The sequence below is a fragment of the Tenrec ecaudatus genome, chromosome 1 (genome assembly GCF_050624435.1).
Source record: "Tenrec ecaudatus isolate mTenEca1 chromosome 1, mTenEca1.hap1, whole genome shotgun sequence".
NCBI lineage: Eukaryota > Metazoa > Chordata > Mammalia > Afrosoricida > Tenrecidae > Tenrec > Tenrec ecaudatus.
In genome coordinates this window covers 131343766-131360814 of record NC_134530.1, presented here as the reverse complement: position 1 = coordinate 131360814, position 17049 = coordinate 131343766, and positions in this window count along the sequence as shown.

Here is a 17049-nt window from a genome sequence, read left to right as displayed (position 1 = left end):
TCTGGGGTGAGGACCAGGTAATATGGCAGGGACCAGACCAAATACAGGGATGTGCATGATAGACAACTGAAAAGGAAGTGGGGAAAGGAAAAAAAAATGGGTAGCGAGGTCACAGGGCACTAACCATCCAGGGGGAGCGTATTGTTTATATCTCCACAGGGAAAGAAGGACTAGACCTCAACCCAGTGCTCCAAGACGTGAATGCAACATACCAATACAGAGGTCTGGGGGGCTGGGCCCAATCCCAACTACTAAGTGGACACCTGCCCCTCCCCCCAGAAGAATTTATTTCAAAGGACAGCATTGAATCTACAGTTCCAGGAGAGGGACATATCTGTTCGGAGAACACAGGAGTAGATGAAGGGGAAAGGAGGAGAGACTAGAGTATATCCAGTCCCACTAGGCCGTGAGGACAAAGTTGCCAATTAGAGCAGCCAATCGACAGAGAGGAACATATGAGACATGATGCCCCACTATGAGACATGAAGCCCCGCACTGACCCATAGCCCTAAAGGGGACAACACCAGAGACACAGTGTGGGAATTGTGCTCGATCTGATTCCATCACACCAAGGAAAAACACTAAGTGGGTGCAACCGAATAGCAAGGGAATGGAATAGTGACGTCCCCCAGGGAATGCTGAAGGTGGACTTTGGGGCCAGGGAGTGGTGCCCCAACAGAATGGACTGGAAAACACTCCTAATCGCCAAAAAACAATCCTTGAACTAACTGCAGGCTTTTTGTTCTTGTTGTGTTTTGTTTTTGCTATTGGTTTGTTGTTGCTGTTTGGTTGTATAATGTTGCTTGGTTTTGCTGTCTTGTTTTTTGTGCATGTTATTATCTTCTAAGGTCTGTCTAAATAAGATAGGCTGGATGAACAATAGGAGGAGAAAACAATGGGACCAACAGTTCCAGGGGCACATGGGAGAGGGAGAGGTAGGGAGAAAGGTAATGGTGTTAACAAACCCAGGGAAAAGGGAACAAGTGGTCCAAATCAGTGGTGAGGACGGTGTGGGAGGCCTGGTAGGGCATGATAAAAGGTAATGTAACTAAAAGGAATGGCTGAAACCCTGATGGGGACTGAGCATGATAGTGGGACAGGAGGAAAGTCAAAGGAAATAGAGGAAAGAGCTGGGAGGAAAAGGTCATTTATAGAGGTCTAGATAAAGACATGTACATATACAAATATATTTATATATGAGGATGGGAATATAGATCTACATGCATATATTTATAAGGTTTAGTATTAAGGTAGCAGAAGGACATTGGGCCTCCACTCAAGTACTCCCTCAATGCAAGAATACTTTCTCCTATTAAATTGGCATTCTATGATGCTCACCTTCCCAACACAACTGCTGAAGACAAAGAGGGTGAATAAGCAACTGTGGTGAAGAAAGCTGATGGTGTCTGGCTATCAAAAGATATAGCGTCTGGGGTCTTAAAGGCTTGAAGGTGAACAAGTGGCCATCTAACTCAGAAGCAGCAAAGCCCACATGGAAGAAGCACACCAGCCTGTGTGATCATGAGGTGACAAAAGGATCAATTATCAGGATCAAAGAACAAAAAATCATATAATTGTGTGCTCACCTCCGTGATACAATCGCTGAAGATAAATTGGTGCATAAGCAAATGTGGCAAAGAACGATGATGGTGCCTGACTATCAAAAGATAGAGCATCTTGGTTCCTAAAGACTTAAAGGTAAACAAGCGGCCATCTAGCTCAGAAGCAACAAAGCCTACATTGTAGAAGCACACCAGCCTGTTCGATCACCAGGTGCCGAAGGGTATCAGGGATCATCAGAACAAAAAATCTTATCATAGTGAATGAGGGGGTCGTGCGGAGTGGAGACCCAAAGCCCATTTGTAGGCCACTGGACATCCCCTTACAGAAGGGTCTCAGGGAGGAGACAAGCCAGTCAGGGTGCGATGTAGCAACGATGAAATACAACTTTCCTTGTGTCATAAATGCTTCCTCCTCCACTCCCAATCATGATCCCAATTCTACCTTGCAAGTCTGGCTAGACCAGAGGATGTACATTGGTACAGATAGGAACTGGAAACACAGGGAATCCACGGTGGGTGATCCCTTCAGGACCAGTTGTATGAGTGGCAATACTGGGAACTTAGAGGGAGGGTGGGTTCGAAAGGGGGAACCAATTACAAGGATCTACATGTGACCTCCTCCCTGGGGGACGGACAACAGAAAAGTGGGTGAAGGGAGATGTCGGACAAGGCAAGATATGACAAAATAATAATTTATAAATTATCAAGGGTTCTGGAGAGAGCAAGGAGTGGGGAGGGAGGGGAAAAAATGAGGACCTGATGCCAGGGGCTTAAGTGGAGAACAAATGTTTTGGGAATGGTGAGGGCAGCGAATTTACAAATGTGCTTTACACAATTGATGTATGTATGGATTGTGATAAGAGTTGTAGGAAGCCCTCATAAAATGATTTAAAAAAAAGAACATGAAGAGATAAATAGATTGTTAAACTGTTCTGTGATTTTACATTTAGTATAATGAAGTGAATTTTTAACCCTAATATAGATATTTTATTTTATAATTCTTGATGATTTCTTTTAAACAGAAAATCATTATTTTTATAATTATTCTAAACAAACAAAATATGATAATCAGAATTAAATTGTGTATCTTATTTTTTTCTAGATCATTGCATTATGGTTTATTGTCTCATAATAAAATTTTGTTGTTTTTATAGGCAGCACATTGCCTATTGTAAACAACCCCTGTTATTATAAGGAATTTTGAATCTCTCCCTCAACATACATAAGCATGTATCCCCTTATTCAAAATAAAGATCCATGTCTAATGCAAGATATGTAATTACGAAATATTTGGGTAATTAAAAATAAAGTAAAATCGATTATCAACTATAAATATCATACTGGTTCTCTGCACTTCAGAATAGCACTGGAGTCATTAGAACATGGAAACACAAATAAAGCAGGATTTAGATTCAAGTACCTTGTATACTCGAGTGTCAGCCTACCCAAATATAAGCTGAGGCACCTAATTTTACCACAAATACTGGGAAACCTTATTTACTGAAGTATAATACTAGGGTGGGAAATGCAGCAGCTACTGGTAAATTTCAAAATAAAAAGAGACCAATAAAATCACAATGATTTTAGGCATCAGTAGGTTAAATGTTTTTGAATATTTATTTCAAAGAAAAACAGTAAATTAGCTCTGTAAGTGGAAATGAGGGTCAAAAAAAACAATATAGCATCAACAATAACTACACACACTGTGTTACTGCGAGTAGTGCATTACTACATGCACTGCCTTACCACATATACACAACACAGCTTGTATAGTTTGAGGCTGACTTGGCCACTGACACTGCTGAGTGTCCCATTCGCCAGCAACAGAAACCAACATTCAGTCCAAGATATAGGACAATTCCTCGGGGAGATCAGCCAGCAACTTGGTGGCAGGTTGATTACATAAGACCACTTCCATCATGGAGGGGACAGCATTTTGTTCTTACTGGAATAGACACCTACTCTGGATATGGATTTGCCTTCCCTGCATGCGATGCTTCTGCCAAAACTACTATTCGTGGACTTACAGAATGCCTCATCCACCGGCATGGCATCCTACATAGCATTGCTTCAGATCAAGGAACTCACTTTACAGCAAATACAGTGCGGCAATGGGCCCATTCCCATGGAATCCACTGGTCGTATCATGTTCCTCATCATCCTGAAGCTGCCGGCTTGATAGAACGATGGAATGGGCTCCTAAAGACACAATTACGGCGCCAACTAGGTGGCAACAACTTGCGGGGCTGGGGCAATGTTCTCCAGGAAGCTGTATATGCTCTAAACCAGCGGCCAATATATGGTGCTGTGTCTCCAATAGCCAGAATTCATGGGTCCAGGAACCAAGGGGTGGAAGCTGGAGTGGCACCACTCACTATTACTCCTAGTGATCCCCGTGCAGCATTTTTGCTTCCTGTCCCAGCAACCCTGTGGTCCTCAGGCCTGGAGGTCCTGGTCTGGAAGAAAGGAACTCTCCCACCTGGAAACACAGCACGGATTCCACTGAACTGGCAGCTGAGAATGCCCCCTGGGCACTTTGGACTTCTCATGCCTTTGGATCAACAGGTCAGGAAGAGTGTCGCTGTACTAAGTGGTGTGATTGATCCTGATTACCAAGGAGAAATTTGACTGGTACTATATAACGGAGGTAAAGAAGAATATGTCTGGAATCCAGGAGATCCCATAGGCCAACTCTTAGTGTTACCATGCCCTGTTATTAAAGTAAATGGTAAGTTACAGCAACCCAATCCTGACAGGACTTATAATGACCCAGACCCCTCAGGAATGAAGGTCTGGGTCACCCCACCAGGCCAAAAACCACAGCCAGCTGAGGTGCTTGCTGAGGGCAAAGGTAATACAGAATGGGTAGCAGTAGAAGGTAGTTCTACCTATCAATTACGACCAAGTGATCAATTGCAAAAGCGAGGCTTGTAATTGTCAATGTATTTTCTTTGTATGTGATTATTGCATATATTTCCTTTGTTCAAGTATGATATATCAGATATAATTTGACTCAGTGTGTTTTCATTTATATGTATGATAGATGATTGATAAGTATAAGTGTGATTTCTCTAATATCTGGAAATTATATAAGTATGTATGGGTAAAGAATTGTGTACAGGTGCCAGGTTTACAAGGGGTGGATTACGATACTTTATTGTGCCAGCCTGGCCGATAAGCACAAGTAGGATTAACTGAAGGGCAGAGGGATAAATGGCTCGGTGAGCCTCGCCTTGCTTGTTCTGTGCCTCAATATCTATATTAGGTTTAAAAATTCACTTCATTATACTAAATGTAAAATCACAGAACAGTTTAACAATCTATTTATCTCTTCATGTTCTTTTTTTTATGAAAGCTATGAAATTGCTTTTAGTATTACATTATCTACACACATAATGGTTATGATCTATTTTTTTGGTATGCTGTCAAGTCAATGCTTAACCACAGAAAATTTATAGGACCAATTGGAACTGCCCAACAGAGTTTATGGAAATACAATGCCATGCATGTCCTTCTCCTTTCATTGAGCAACTCCGGGTGCAAACAACTGATCTTTTAATTCGCAGCCAAATGGTTAAATACCATCAGGGATCCATGGGCACAGTTTGCAGTTCTAAAATTCTCATCTGACTTACTTGTTCTTCTGTAGTAAGAAAGAACTAGTTTGAATTAGTAAAGAAATCAGTAAAAAGATTAAATATCTGAGTTGTATATAGCTCGACATTAGCCCTAAATAGGAACAGAAACTTCAAAAGACAGGTCAAGTAAAACATTACAATGCAGCGTACAAAGACCTATAGTTTAAAAATCAAAGGAAAGATCACATTAAGCATATCTCAAGCTGAAAGAACTGAAGAAAAACTTGAGTTTCATGTTGAAGGATTCTAGAGGAGGTAAATAAGGAGGCCTGATGTCATAATGGTTACATAAGGGGCTGCTAACTTCTAGTGCAGCAGTTTGGGACCAACAGTCACTCTGTGGGAGAAAGATAAGCTTTCTACTCCCATAGAGACTTACTGTCTCAGAAACTCACAAAGGGGCAGTTCCGTCTGTCCTATAGGATCACTATATGTCAGCATGGACTTGATGGCAGTGAGTTCAGGGTTCAAAGAGAAGAATACCTCCTTAAAGCATTAAAAAGAAAGGGTGTCATCTTGAGGCCTACTCTGACCTGACCTAGGCCATGGTATTTTCAATCACCTCATATCTATGTGAAACTTAGGCAATGAATAAGGAATACTGAAAAAGAATTGATGCATTTAAATTATGAGGTTTGTATAGAATACAGAAAGTGTCATGCACTGTCAGAACAAACAAATCTGTCTTTGAAGAAGTACAGCAAGAATGCTCCTTAAAAGCATGGTAGCTGTTCATTTCATGTACTTTCGACATGATGTCAGGGTAGACCAGTCCCTAGAAAAAGACATCACGCTTGGTAAAGTAGAGGCTCAGCAAAAAAGAAAAAGACAGTTAAGGAGATGAAGTGACAAAATGACTGAACAATGGGCTCAAACATAACAATGTGAGCACGGCACAGAACTGGGCAGTGCTTCTTGCTTGTGTACATTAGGTCACTATGAGTCAGAACTGACTCAATGACACCCAACAAAATGGGTATTGTGTTAGTTTGGGTAGACTAGAAAAGCAAATTCATAAGACACTTATGTGAATAAGAAAGAGCTTTATTTACAAGAACAATTGAATATTAAAAAAACATCCCAGCCCAGTTCAGAACAAGTCCATAAGTCCAATATTAGTCCATATATCCAATACCAATCTATAGATTACTTTTCAGACTCACGTAACATATGCAATGGCACCGAATGCAGGAAGACCACAGGCCAGCAGGTGGAAAGTTGTGTGGCTCCAGTGGTGGTAGAGGCATCTCAGTGCTGGCAGAGGTTTCCACGTGGCTTCCAGGGCTCTAGCTTACCTCCATTTTTGTCTTGTCAGCAAGCATGCCTAACAGGGAGTGAGCTATTTATCTCTTTAGCGCCTCCAAATGAGGTCATCAATCATCAAGCTGTGACCTGATTAATGGGCTAAACCCCACCCCTTCACTCTTCATCTCAAATTGATAACAGAGTATGTAATTACCACAGGCATGGTACTGAATGATGCAAGAAACATGCAAAGAATATGGAAAGAATACATATAGTTATGATACCAAGGAAAAATGATCAGCATTCAACCATTTCAAAATTCCTTTTTGATATATGATCAAGAATAGATGATACTAAAGGAAGAAATCCAAGCTGTACTGAAGGCATAAACAAAAGGTAAAGCCCCAATTGTTGGAATGTCAATTGAAATGTTTCAACAAACTGATGCAGTACTGGAAGCACTCACTAGACTTTGCCAAGAAATTTGAAAGAGAACTACCTCACCAACAGACTAGAAGAGATATATATTTGTGTTCATTCCAAAGAAATATGACCCAACAGAATGTGGAAATTATCAAACAGCATCCTTAATATCACATGCAAGTACAATTGTGCAGAAAGTCAATAAATAGAGTTGCAGCAGTGCATAGGCAGAGGGCAGTCAGTCAAGCCAGACTCAGAAAAAATAAGGAATATCATTGCTGCTGCCAAATGGATCTTGGATGAAAGCCAGGAATACCAGAAACATGTTCACTTGTGTGAAAGTGAAATGTAGTTAATTGCTTAATTTCTTCTAGTCATAGTTCTGGCTTGCTTTTGTAATTCATTGTAAATGCTAGCTTCTCTACCTGGGATTGTAAATTCACTTTGGAGGGAGTTGTCTGTTATGCTGATGAGACAGGATTAGGGTGGGCTATACTTTGAGTCTCCACCTTACTGGAGTATTCAAGACACCAACCTTTGTTTGCTTAAGGGTGTGGTCTACAGAAGACAAAAAGCATATCTCTATCAAAGTCAATTTTCCTGACTTCCCTTCAATGACTAAACATTTCTACTTTGAGTTGGACACATTTTGGTTCTTTCTATGGGTCCTGCATCTGACTTGCCTTTGCTTGACCTTCAATTTTTAGGATTTGAATTACAGCCTGCTTCCTGATCCGATTTCACCAGCTTCTTTAATCTTGAGGATGGAGAAGAACCACTAATTGGAACTTTGAATACATGAGGCATTTCTTTAATTATTTGTGAGTTCTCTGGCATTGCAGAATAACAGAACCCTGGGGCATAAGGGGGTATACTAAAAGGATGAGTGGTGGTTGATATCAGGGATAATGAAGTGATATAGCATTTTTGAAGAAATAGGACATTTGGGACATCTTTAATCTTAATTTCATTGGAACCAGTTTTACATGGATTCTAAATTTGTTTTGAATTTTGGATGGTTCTATTCATAGTCTTTTTAACTCCCACCAAATAACTGGGTGGAATGATGCAAATAAGCTGTAGTGAACTCTAAGGATACCGGTCAGTGTCACAGTCCCACTGGGCATCAAGTGAGCCTGCTAGAAGCAGGAATAAAGAGAATTCCATGACCATCAAGAAGAACTACCAGCAGAGTGTATGTGAGATCCCTGTGTGAAGTAGGTAAAGTGGTGTTGCCAGGAGAGGCACCGAAGGCCACAACACCAATACTGTGAGAAAGTTATGAACTTTCTGACCCACAGAACGAGTAAAACTGAGTGACTGAGCAGGAAGCTAGTTTGCAGAGTGGGGTTCCCTCTGGGTAGATGTCAGTGTGGAAGCAGCTTTGTAACACTGTTTGAACAGAGAAGAGGTCACAGGGCCATGTGGTTCAGAGACTGAGGACCAGAGAGAGACATGCTTGCTGGCATGACTGGAAAAAGTTGCTGTGAACAAAAGGACTGTATCCTTAATATTTTCTGACCTTGATTTGTTGTTACCTGGGAACTTACTTGATAAACCCCCATAATCATAAGTATTGTATGTAAAGTCTGTGTAGCTATTTCCACGTATTACTGAAACCAGCGGACAAGTAGAGTGCCATGGAAGCTGGTGAATGGAGGCATGCTTGATCCCTGTCTTATAGAAATCAGTGGAGGCATGCCTGATTTCTCAATAGAAAGACAATTCTTTCTAATCCCATAAAGGGAAGCCCACATTAACTCCATGGCATTAAGTTTAGTGTTTCTGGTTTAATATGGCATACCTAGGACCTAAACTGTGCCTGCTAGAGTTTATATACACAGTAACTATGCATGTAATGATAAGAATGTTTGTGAAACTCAAACCCCACAAATCTTGCAAGATAATGACAAATTCCCTGCAGCGGAGGTAATTCTGACTCAGAATGACCCTGTAACATAGAGCAGGAATGCCCCGTTGGGTTTCTGAGTGAGGGAACCAGTCCTGCCATGTGACGTCAAAGACAGAGTCGAACGACGCCTGGCCCGGCTTCAGAGAAGCTGGACGGTGGGAGTTGGCTGCCCAAACCTGCTCTCGACATGTATTAGAACTTGTTTGATTGGCCTTGTCATAATTATTTGGAGTGCTTTTGTGCAACATTCTAAAAGTTTATCATCCAGTTTTTCCCTTTCCTTATCTTGGTTACTGCAGAGGGGGCAGAATACGGCACCCCCCTCTAGGAAATAACCCAAAGAGAAACAAAGTTCCTGGCCCTGATTTACCTTATACGAGGGCTTACAATGAAAATGGCATAAGAATAGTTAACAAAGAAAGGTGTACAAGTTCCTTTTAGTAGTTTAAGTTTTACGGAACGGTTAGCAAGAAGAGGGCTTCCATGATGTTTGAAGTCTACTGAAGCAAAGTTACCTATTGTGATGTAACTTGAAGTCCACTGAAGCAAAGCTACCTATTGTGAGGCAACTCATACCTTGGTACAGAAAGACTTTTGGGAGTTTAATTTATGGGAACTTAGTGGAAAAGTAAGAACAAGAAATGAAAGCCTTAGAAGAACAGCCTAAGAAAGAACAGAAAGAAGAGCCAAAGCCTGTCAAGTAATTTTTTATAATAAAATGTATTAATGCTTTATTGATTTCATAGTTAGAACAATGCGCCCTAGTTGGATGAAGTGTACTCAGTTATTGTTAGGAGCTTTATGTCTATCACCCTTGTATGAAAATGTTTCAGTTTCAAGATGTACTAATTTTTAACCAAGAATCATGATGTGATTGATGTAACTTGTTACGGTCTTGTGGCCTGAGAATTTCCTAATGTATGATCTCAGGCCATAAGCTTTAAGCCAAGAAAAAGAATATATAAATTGAAGCTTTGCATGAATAAAATTGGAACAGTCACCGCAACCTTTGAGTTGTGTGATTTCTGTCTCCCACCCGTCGAAGCCTTACCCGCCTAGTGGGGGACCCAAACCCGCTGGGGCTGGACCGCGGCATCTGAGATTTCAAGTCTTTATGGGAACAGACCTCTTCATTTCCCCCTTGGTTACTTGAGGGCTCGAACAACTGACTTGTGGTTAGCAGCTTAGTGTGTAGCTACTATGCTAATGTCTTATGTCATTCATGAGGGAATGGCATTTGTAGGCCAATCTGATGAGGAGGACATTTGAAGCTTCACTAAGTTACATAACTTGCCAAAGTCACCCTTAGTAAGGGGCAGAGACTGAGGTGGAATTGTGGTCCTTATGAATGCAAAGGCAAAAGCCAAAAAAGACTTGAAGGTTACAAAAAAGCATTGCAACATCATCTAGGACAAAATGTAAACAATGTAATTGTTCCACAACAAAGATTTTATAAATAGTAAAACATTAAATGATATATTAACTTGATTGACTAATATGGATCCATTGTAGAGACTATGTGGCAACATGGGAAATTTATCCTACTGTAGTACAGGGATTTATTTCATATGGATCTTCTAACACAGCCTTTGTTATCCCCACCAAAGGACTGGGTAGGATCACTGGGTGTATTTCTTCTTTTTCTGATGTACCTGAGCAAGTGAGTGTGGGAGATATTGACAGGATTATATGACTCCATATGAGTGATGGCTAAAAAGGGATAACTGTGATTTTTAAAAGCTCAGAACTCCAGTGTAAGCATTGATCAATTTTTCTAACCTGCTGAGTATAAACTGATCTATCTTAGAAGCTAGAATTGAGAGAGATCTTACTACCATACAATAATAAAGAAAAGTCAGTGATGGAGTACGCCTTTTGCCCCCCCCCCCCCAAGAACATCCATGATCCAGGGACAAAACTTGTAACATCAGAGATACAGCAGTGGAGTCGCAACAGCAGCAGCAAGAGCCAGAGCTCAAGGCAGAGAAGTGGATTTCATCAATAACGATGAGCATTGTTAGGTAACACATATACAAGTTTGCTTGATATAATTGATTTATGGACTGTTGTAATATCTGTAAGAACCCCCAATGAAATAATTTATTAATAAAATACCCAAAGGACCCAAAGCCCATTTGTAGGCCACTGGACATCACCTTACAGAAGGGTCTTGGGGAGGAGATGAGCCAGTCAGGGTGCAATGTAGCAACAATGAAACATACAACTTTCCTCTAGTTCCTAAATGCTTCCTCCCTCACCACTATCATGATTCCAATCCTACCTTACAAATCTGGCTAGACCAGAGGATGTACACTGGTACAGATAGGAACACAGGGAATCCAGGGCGGATGATCCCTTCAGACTAGTGTTGAGAGTGGCAATATTGGAAGGGTAGAGGGAGGATGGGTGGGAAAGGGGGAACCGATTACAAGGATCTACATATAACCTCCTCTTTGGAGGAGAGACAACAGAAAAGTGGGTGAAGGGAGACGTCAGAGAGGGCAAGATATGACAAAGTAATGATTATAAATTATCAAGGGTTCATGAGGGAGGGGGAAAATGAGGAGCTGATGCCAGGGGCTTAAGTAGAGAGCAAATGTTTTGAGAATGATGAGGGTAATGAATGTACAAATGTGCTCTACACAATTGATGTATGTATGGATTGTGATAAGAGTTGTATGAGCCCCTAATAAAATGATTTTTAAAATACCCAAAGAACCTATTGCACACTGGACAAATCTGCTGCCAAAGATTGCTTTAAGGTATTAAAGAGCAAAATGTAACTTTGAGGACTAAGAGGAAAAATAAAATAAATAAAGCACACGTCAGATGTGGGGGGGGGGGGATTGGTAAGCATTGTGGGGCCTGATGTTGCTTGTGGACTGAAGTGTCTTAATTGGAGAACTAGGACTGTTGACACAGCTAAACCTTTAGGTGGAGGCTTATGGTGGAGTGAAGTGCCCTTTGGGCATTTATCTTTTAGCAATGCTAAAAGAGTTTTGAAACATTACCTGACTGGGCCAGAGGCCTGAGATGCCATAAACCAGAGGTGAGTCATGCCAGGGACAGGCTTTCCTAACCAAAGAGCTGCATCTGACCATTTCTGGTGCTGACTTGTACCTTGTGTCAGTTATTCATAAAGGCCATAATTGGGTGGTCATTTCAATGAATTCTCAAATCCAGCAGAAAAAAGGATGGTTGATGTCAAAATTGGTAAGGTTTGGATTGATTAGCATGTCTGACCTTAGCCTCAAAGTAATCACACTTGGACAACTGATGTTCATGATGATGAGTCTCTCACCTCTGTGTGAAGTCCGAGGTCAGATTTAGCCGCCTCACTATTTTTCATACTTATACGTTGTTAAGCATTTATATTTAGATTACAATAATAAATTATTAATCAATCAAGATTTATATATTTTAAAACTAAAGGTTTAATAACTTTAATCATTATCTGATTTCTGTGACTATAAAACTGTTTATAAAATTTCTAATCATATATGAAAATAGCAAGTTCAACACTTAAAATATTTTTCAATGTAATTACATCAGGATAATATTTTTGAATAATAATACGCTGTATGAAATCACTTAATTTTTGATGGAAAGAATAAGTGTCAAAATAATTAAATGTAAATACACAATTTCATTGCATATATTACAGAAAATATGCAGCAGATATTGGTTTGAGGTTATCTGAATAAGTATAATTAACAGGCTTAAAATAAATAATAGGCCAAGCACTATATTAGGCTTCAGTAAATAACTCCATTACAATGTAATAACTTCCTTTAACATCAAAAACAGATTTTTTGCCTTCATGTTATCATTAAACTATCTTTAATTTGGCATCATTTTCCTTATCCTTTAATAGAACTCACTACAAAATTAAGACTTCCAAGAACATAAAATAGAACTGCAGTTGCTATTTAACTTAATGTTCTAATTTTTAAACTAACAAAAAACATTTAGTTATGTGGAAATTAATGATGCTATCTGTGGTAAACCCACAATTTTATATGCATAGCTCTGCTCATATTATTGTTAAAAATATAGCAGAGTACAGATGGTGATCAGAAAACTGATATTAACTGACATAAATATATATTTGTCAGACAAATGTGTTATCTCACTCTGTACTCTATGAAATAGAGGGATAAACTACAGAGGCTTTTAATCCAACCAGTGAATGTCATTTTAGAGTTATTAATCTCTGGAACAGAATAAAAAAATTCAATATTTAAGAAAGTTTAAAATAACTATGCCTATATGGTCTCAAAAGAATTCATTAAAATTGAGTATAGTCTACTTTCCCAGAGTTTCTTTTCTATGCTAAACACAAAAATGCAACAAGCCCCCAATACCCTATAGAAACCCTTCATTATGACCCATTAATGCCAAACTTCACTGTCTCCCTTATTACCCTTCTCAAATATTAGTGGGGAAGACATGGTGAGAACATGTAGAAAGCACTTAACTTTGAAAAAGACCCCTGGCTTCATGAAACATTAAGTATACAAAGGGTTCTAAAGAGCGAGATACTTTTCCCTCTCCAAGTCCATGTCTTCTCCCTGTGCTCCTTGTACTGTGAGTTCTCACCTGCCGGGGATCTCGAAGGTACATTTACATCCTTTCTCTTAAATCTTTGATCTCCCCTTCCACATGTGCTCCTGCCCATGTGTCTCCACAGATTCATGAGTCTTCCTAATTTAAAACGTAAACATCATTTCATTTGACCTTTCTAGCCCTTCTAACCTATTTAAGATATTCACTCACACATATTGCCACAAAAATCACTTGCATTTGATTCTGGATGAAGAGGGCTAGTGAAGTTGATCAGCATCTCATTCATTAATGAATTTAACACCGGGCACGGGTGTGAATTTGTCATATTCTTAGATGAGTATAGTAGCCTAGCAAAGTTTTCTCCTTCTTTGTCATTCGCTTCTTAAGAGAACTCAACCAATTTCACATTTTTATTATCATTGGGTTTCAATTCAAACTAAGAATGCTTTGCTCATTCCTCATTATTCCATTGACGCTTAATTTTATTTTACTTTTAAAGATCATTTTATTGGGGGCTCTTACAGCTCTTACAACAATCCATACATCAATTATAGCAAGCATAGTTGTACATATGTTGTCAACATTTTTTATAAACAATTACTTTCTATTTGAGCCCTTGGTATTAGCTCCTCTTTTTTTCCTCCCTCCCACCCCCAACCTTCTGACCCCTTGATAAATAATAAATTATTATTATTCTCATCTCTTAACACTGAGCGTGGTCTTCTTTGCCCCATGGTTTCTATTGTTCTTCCCCCTGAGGGGAGGGCTGGTGGTGATGTATCGATCATTGCAATCAGCTCCACTCCTATCCAAGTTCTTAGCTCCTTTCTGCCTTTCGGAACTCTCATTTACAATATCTTGCATTGATCCGATTTCTCCACCTTCATTTTCCTAAATATATCTCCTATTCTAATTATTTCTCACAGTTCAGCAGTCTGAATTCCTGAGAACTACGGGAAGTTCCTGGATCAGTATTTGCAGGTCAGACATTCCTTGATTCCTTGGCCATCTTCATGTGGTATCACATCAATCTTCCACCAGCTGTCCTTCATAATCCAAAACTAAGAAATCTCAAACAAAATTTACTCATGACACACCCTATACTGATACTGCCTCATTTAAATAACAAAGAAAATCAAATCCTAAATGGGAATCTAACCAGAAGTATATTGTGTGGTGGTAGTTGTGGTTGTTGATAGGTGCCATTGAGTTGGTTCTCACTCTATGCACAACAGAAGGAAACAGTAGTCCCATTCTGCACCATCTGCACAACTGTTCCTGTACTTGAGTCTATTGTTGCTTCCATCTATCTCCTTAAGGGCATTGTTCTTTCTCAATGACTGCCACAGCCCTTGCCTCTTCCATGGCATATCAGTCCAGGGTACTTTGAATATTTTGTGCCAGCACCACAATTCAAATGCATCAATTCTCTTTTTGTTTTCCTTATTAAATGTCTAACTTTCACATGCATATGAGATGATGGAAAATACTATGGCTTGGATCAAGTGCACCTTGGTCCTCAAGGCAACATCCATACTTTTCAATACATTACAATGATCTTGATAAGCAGATTTATCCAGTGCAATGTGTCTTTTGATCTCTTGGCTGCTGCTTCCATGAGCATTGATTGCAGATCCAAGACAGACAAAATCCTTGACAACTTCCATCTTTTATCCATTTATCATGTTGTTAATTATTGGTCCATTTGTGAGGAATTTGGTCTTTTTACTTTGAGTCGTTATCAACACCAAAGGATACAATCATTCACATTCATTAGGAATGCATCAAGTCCTCTTAATTTTCAAAAAAACAAGTTGTGTTATCTGCATATCACAAGTTGTTAATAAGCCTTCTTCCAATCATGATACATGCAATCTTCTTGAGATAATCTAGATTTTCTGATTATTTTCTCCACACATAGTTTGAGTACATATGGTGAGAGAAACCTGACCCACGCCTGTCCTGACATTAATCTATGTGCACTCTCTTGTTGGGTGCCCTCAAGTAGGTTCAGACTCATAGTCAGGCAACAAGAAACAGAACAAAGAGCTGTCTGGTTCTACCTGTTCTTAAAATTGTCATGTTTGAGCAAATAGTTGAAGCCAGTGTGTCAATCCACTGAGGGGCTTCCTTTTTTCAGAGACCCTCTACTTTAGTAAACATGATGTACTTTTCCAGGGACTGATCTCACCTGACAATATGTCCAAAGTACATGGTATAACATCTTCTGTATCTCAAATAATAATGCAAAAGGAGCCTTCTGATTGTACTTCTTTCAAGACAGAATTGTTTGCTCTTCTGTCAATTCACAGTACTTTCAATACTCTTTACCAATAACATAGTTCAAAATGATCAATTTTATTGTCTTTTTATCCATGGTCCAACTTGCACATGCATGTGAGCCAACTGGAAATCCCATGATTGGATAGCACACATTTTGGTCCACACAGTGTCAGTTTTACTCTTTTACAGTTTAAAGAGGGCTTGTGCAGCAGGATTTCCAAATGCAATCTGTCATCTGATTTCTTGACTGCTGCTTCAAAGAGCATTGATTATAGATCTGATTAAAATGAAATCCTTCACATCCATTTTTCTTTTCTTTATTATAATATTTATTGGTCCAGTAATGAAGTTTTTTAACTTTAAGTTGTAATCTATGTTAAAGGCTGTAGCCTTTGATCTTCATCAGCAAGGGCTTGAAATGACCCACAATTTGAGAAAGCAAGATTGTGTCATCTGGATATCACAGCTTGTTAATGAGTCATCTTATAATCGTATCACTTTTTTTCCATATAGTCTAGCTTCTCCGTTTATTTGATCAGCATACAGATTGGACAAGTGTGGTGAAAGGCTGCAAATCAGTTGAAGGCTTTTGCTAATTCTAAACCATGTATTATTCCTCGTTCTGTTTGATCAACTGTCTTTCGGTCTATGAACAAGTTCGGCATGGGCACAAGTGTTCTGGAATTCCCAATCTTTACAATCTTATCCTTCATTTGTTGGGATTCACACAATCAAATGTCTTTCCTTTGTTAATAGAACACAAGTAAATGCTTTTCCGTTTTTCTCTGCTTTCAGCCAAGATCCAGTTAATAGCTGCTTCTGAATCAGCCTTGAATTTCTAGTAGCGCCTTATCTATTCACTTCTGGAACTTGTTTTGAAATATTAGGAAAATTTTATAGGCATGTGATAGTAATGATATTGTCTGATAGTGTTTACACTTTTGTTTTGTTAACTTTTTTTGCAATTGGCACATATACGGCTTTTTTCCAGTTGTTTGGCCAGGTAACTGTTTTCCAAAGTTGTTTCCACAGATGAATGAGTGCGTCCAGTTCTATAGCAGCATGTTGACATATTTTGACTGGAAATGTCTTTTCTTGGCACTTTGTCCTTAGCTAATACCTTCCTTGTATCTTGGACTCCTTTCTTCAGTACCATTGGTAGCTCTTGAAATTGTTGAATATCAGCCCATTTTCTTTGATTCAGTACCTCTGTATATTCTTTCTTTGTTAGGCTAGGTTTTTTAGAAAACAATCCAATGGCATGCACCTATGTCAAAGAAAGAATTGTACCTTGAGAAGCAACTTCATATACAGAAGGCACCCAGCACAGTCCAACTCAAGTCCATAATCCAGTTCTAGCTGAGCCCTCTTCAGACTCATGGTGCTGCCGGCCGATGGCTCAGAAAGGTGAAGCAGGAAG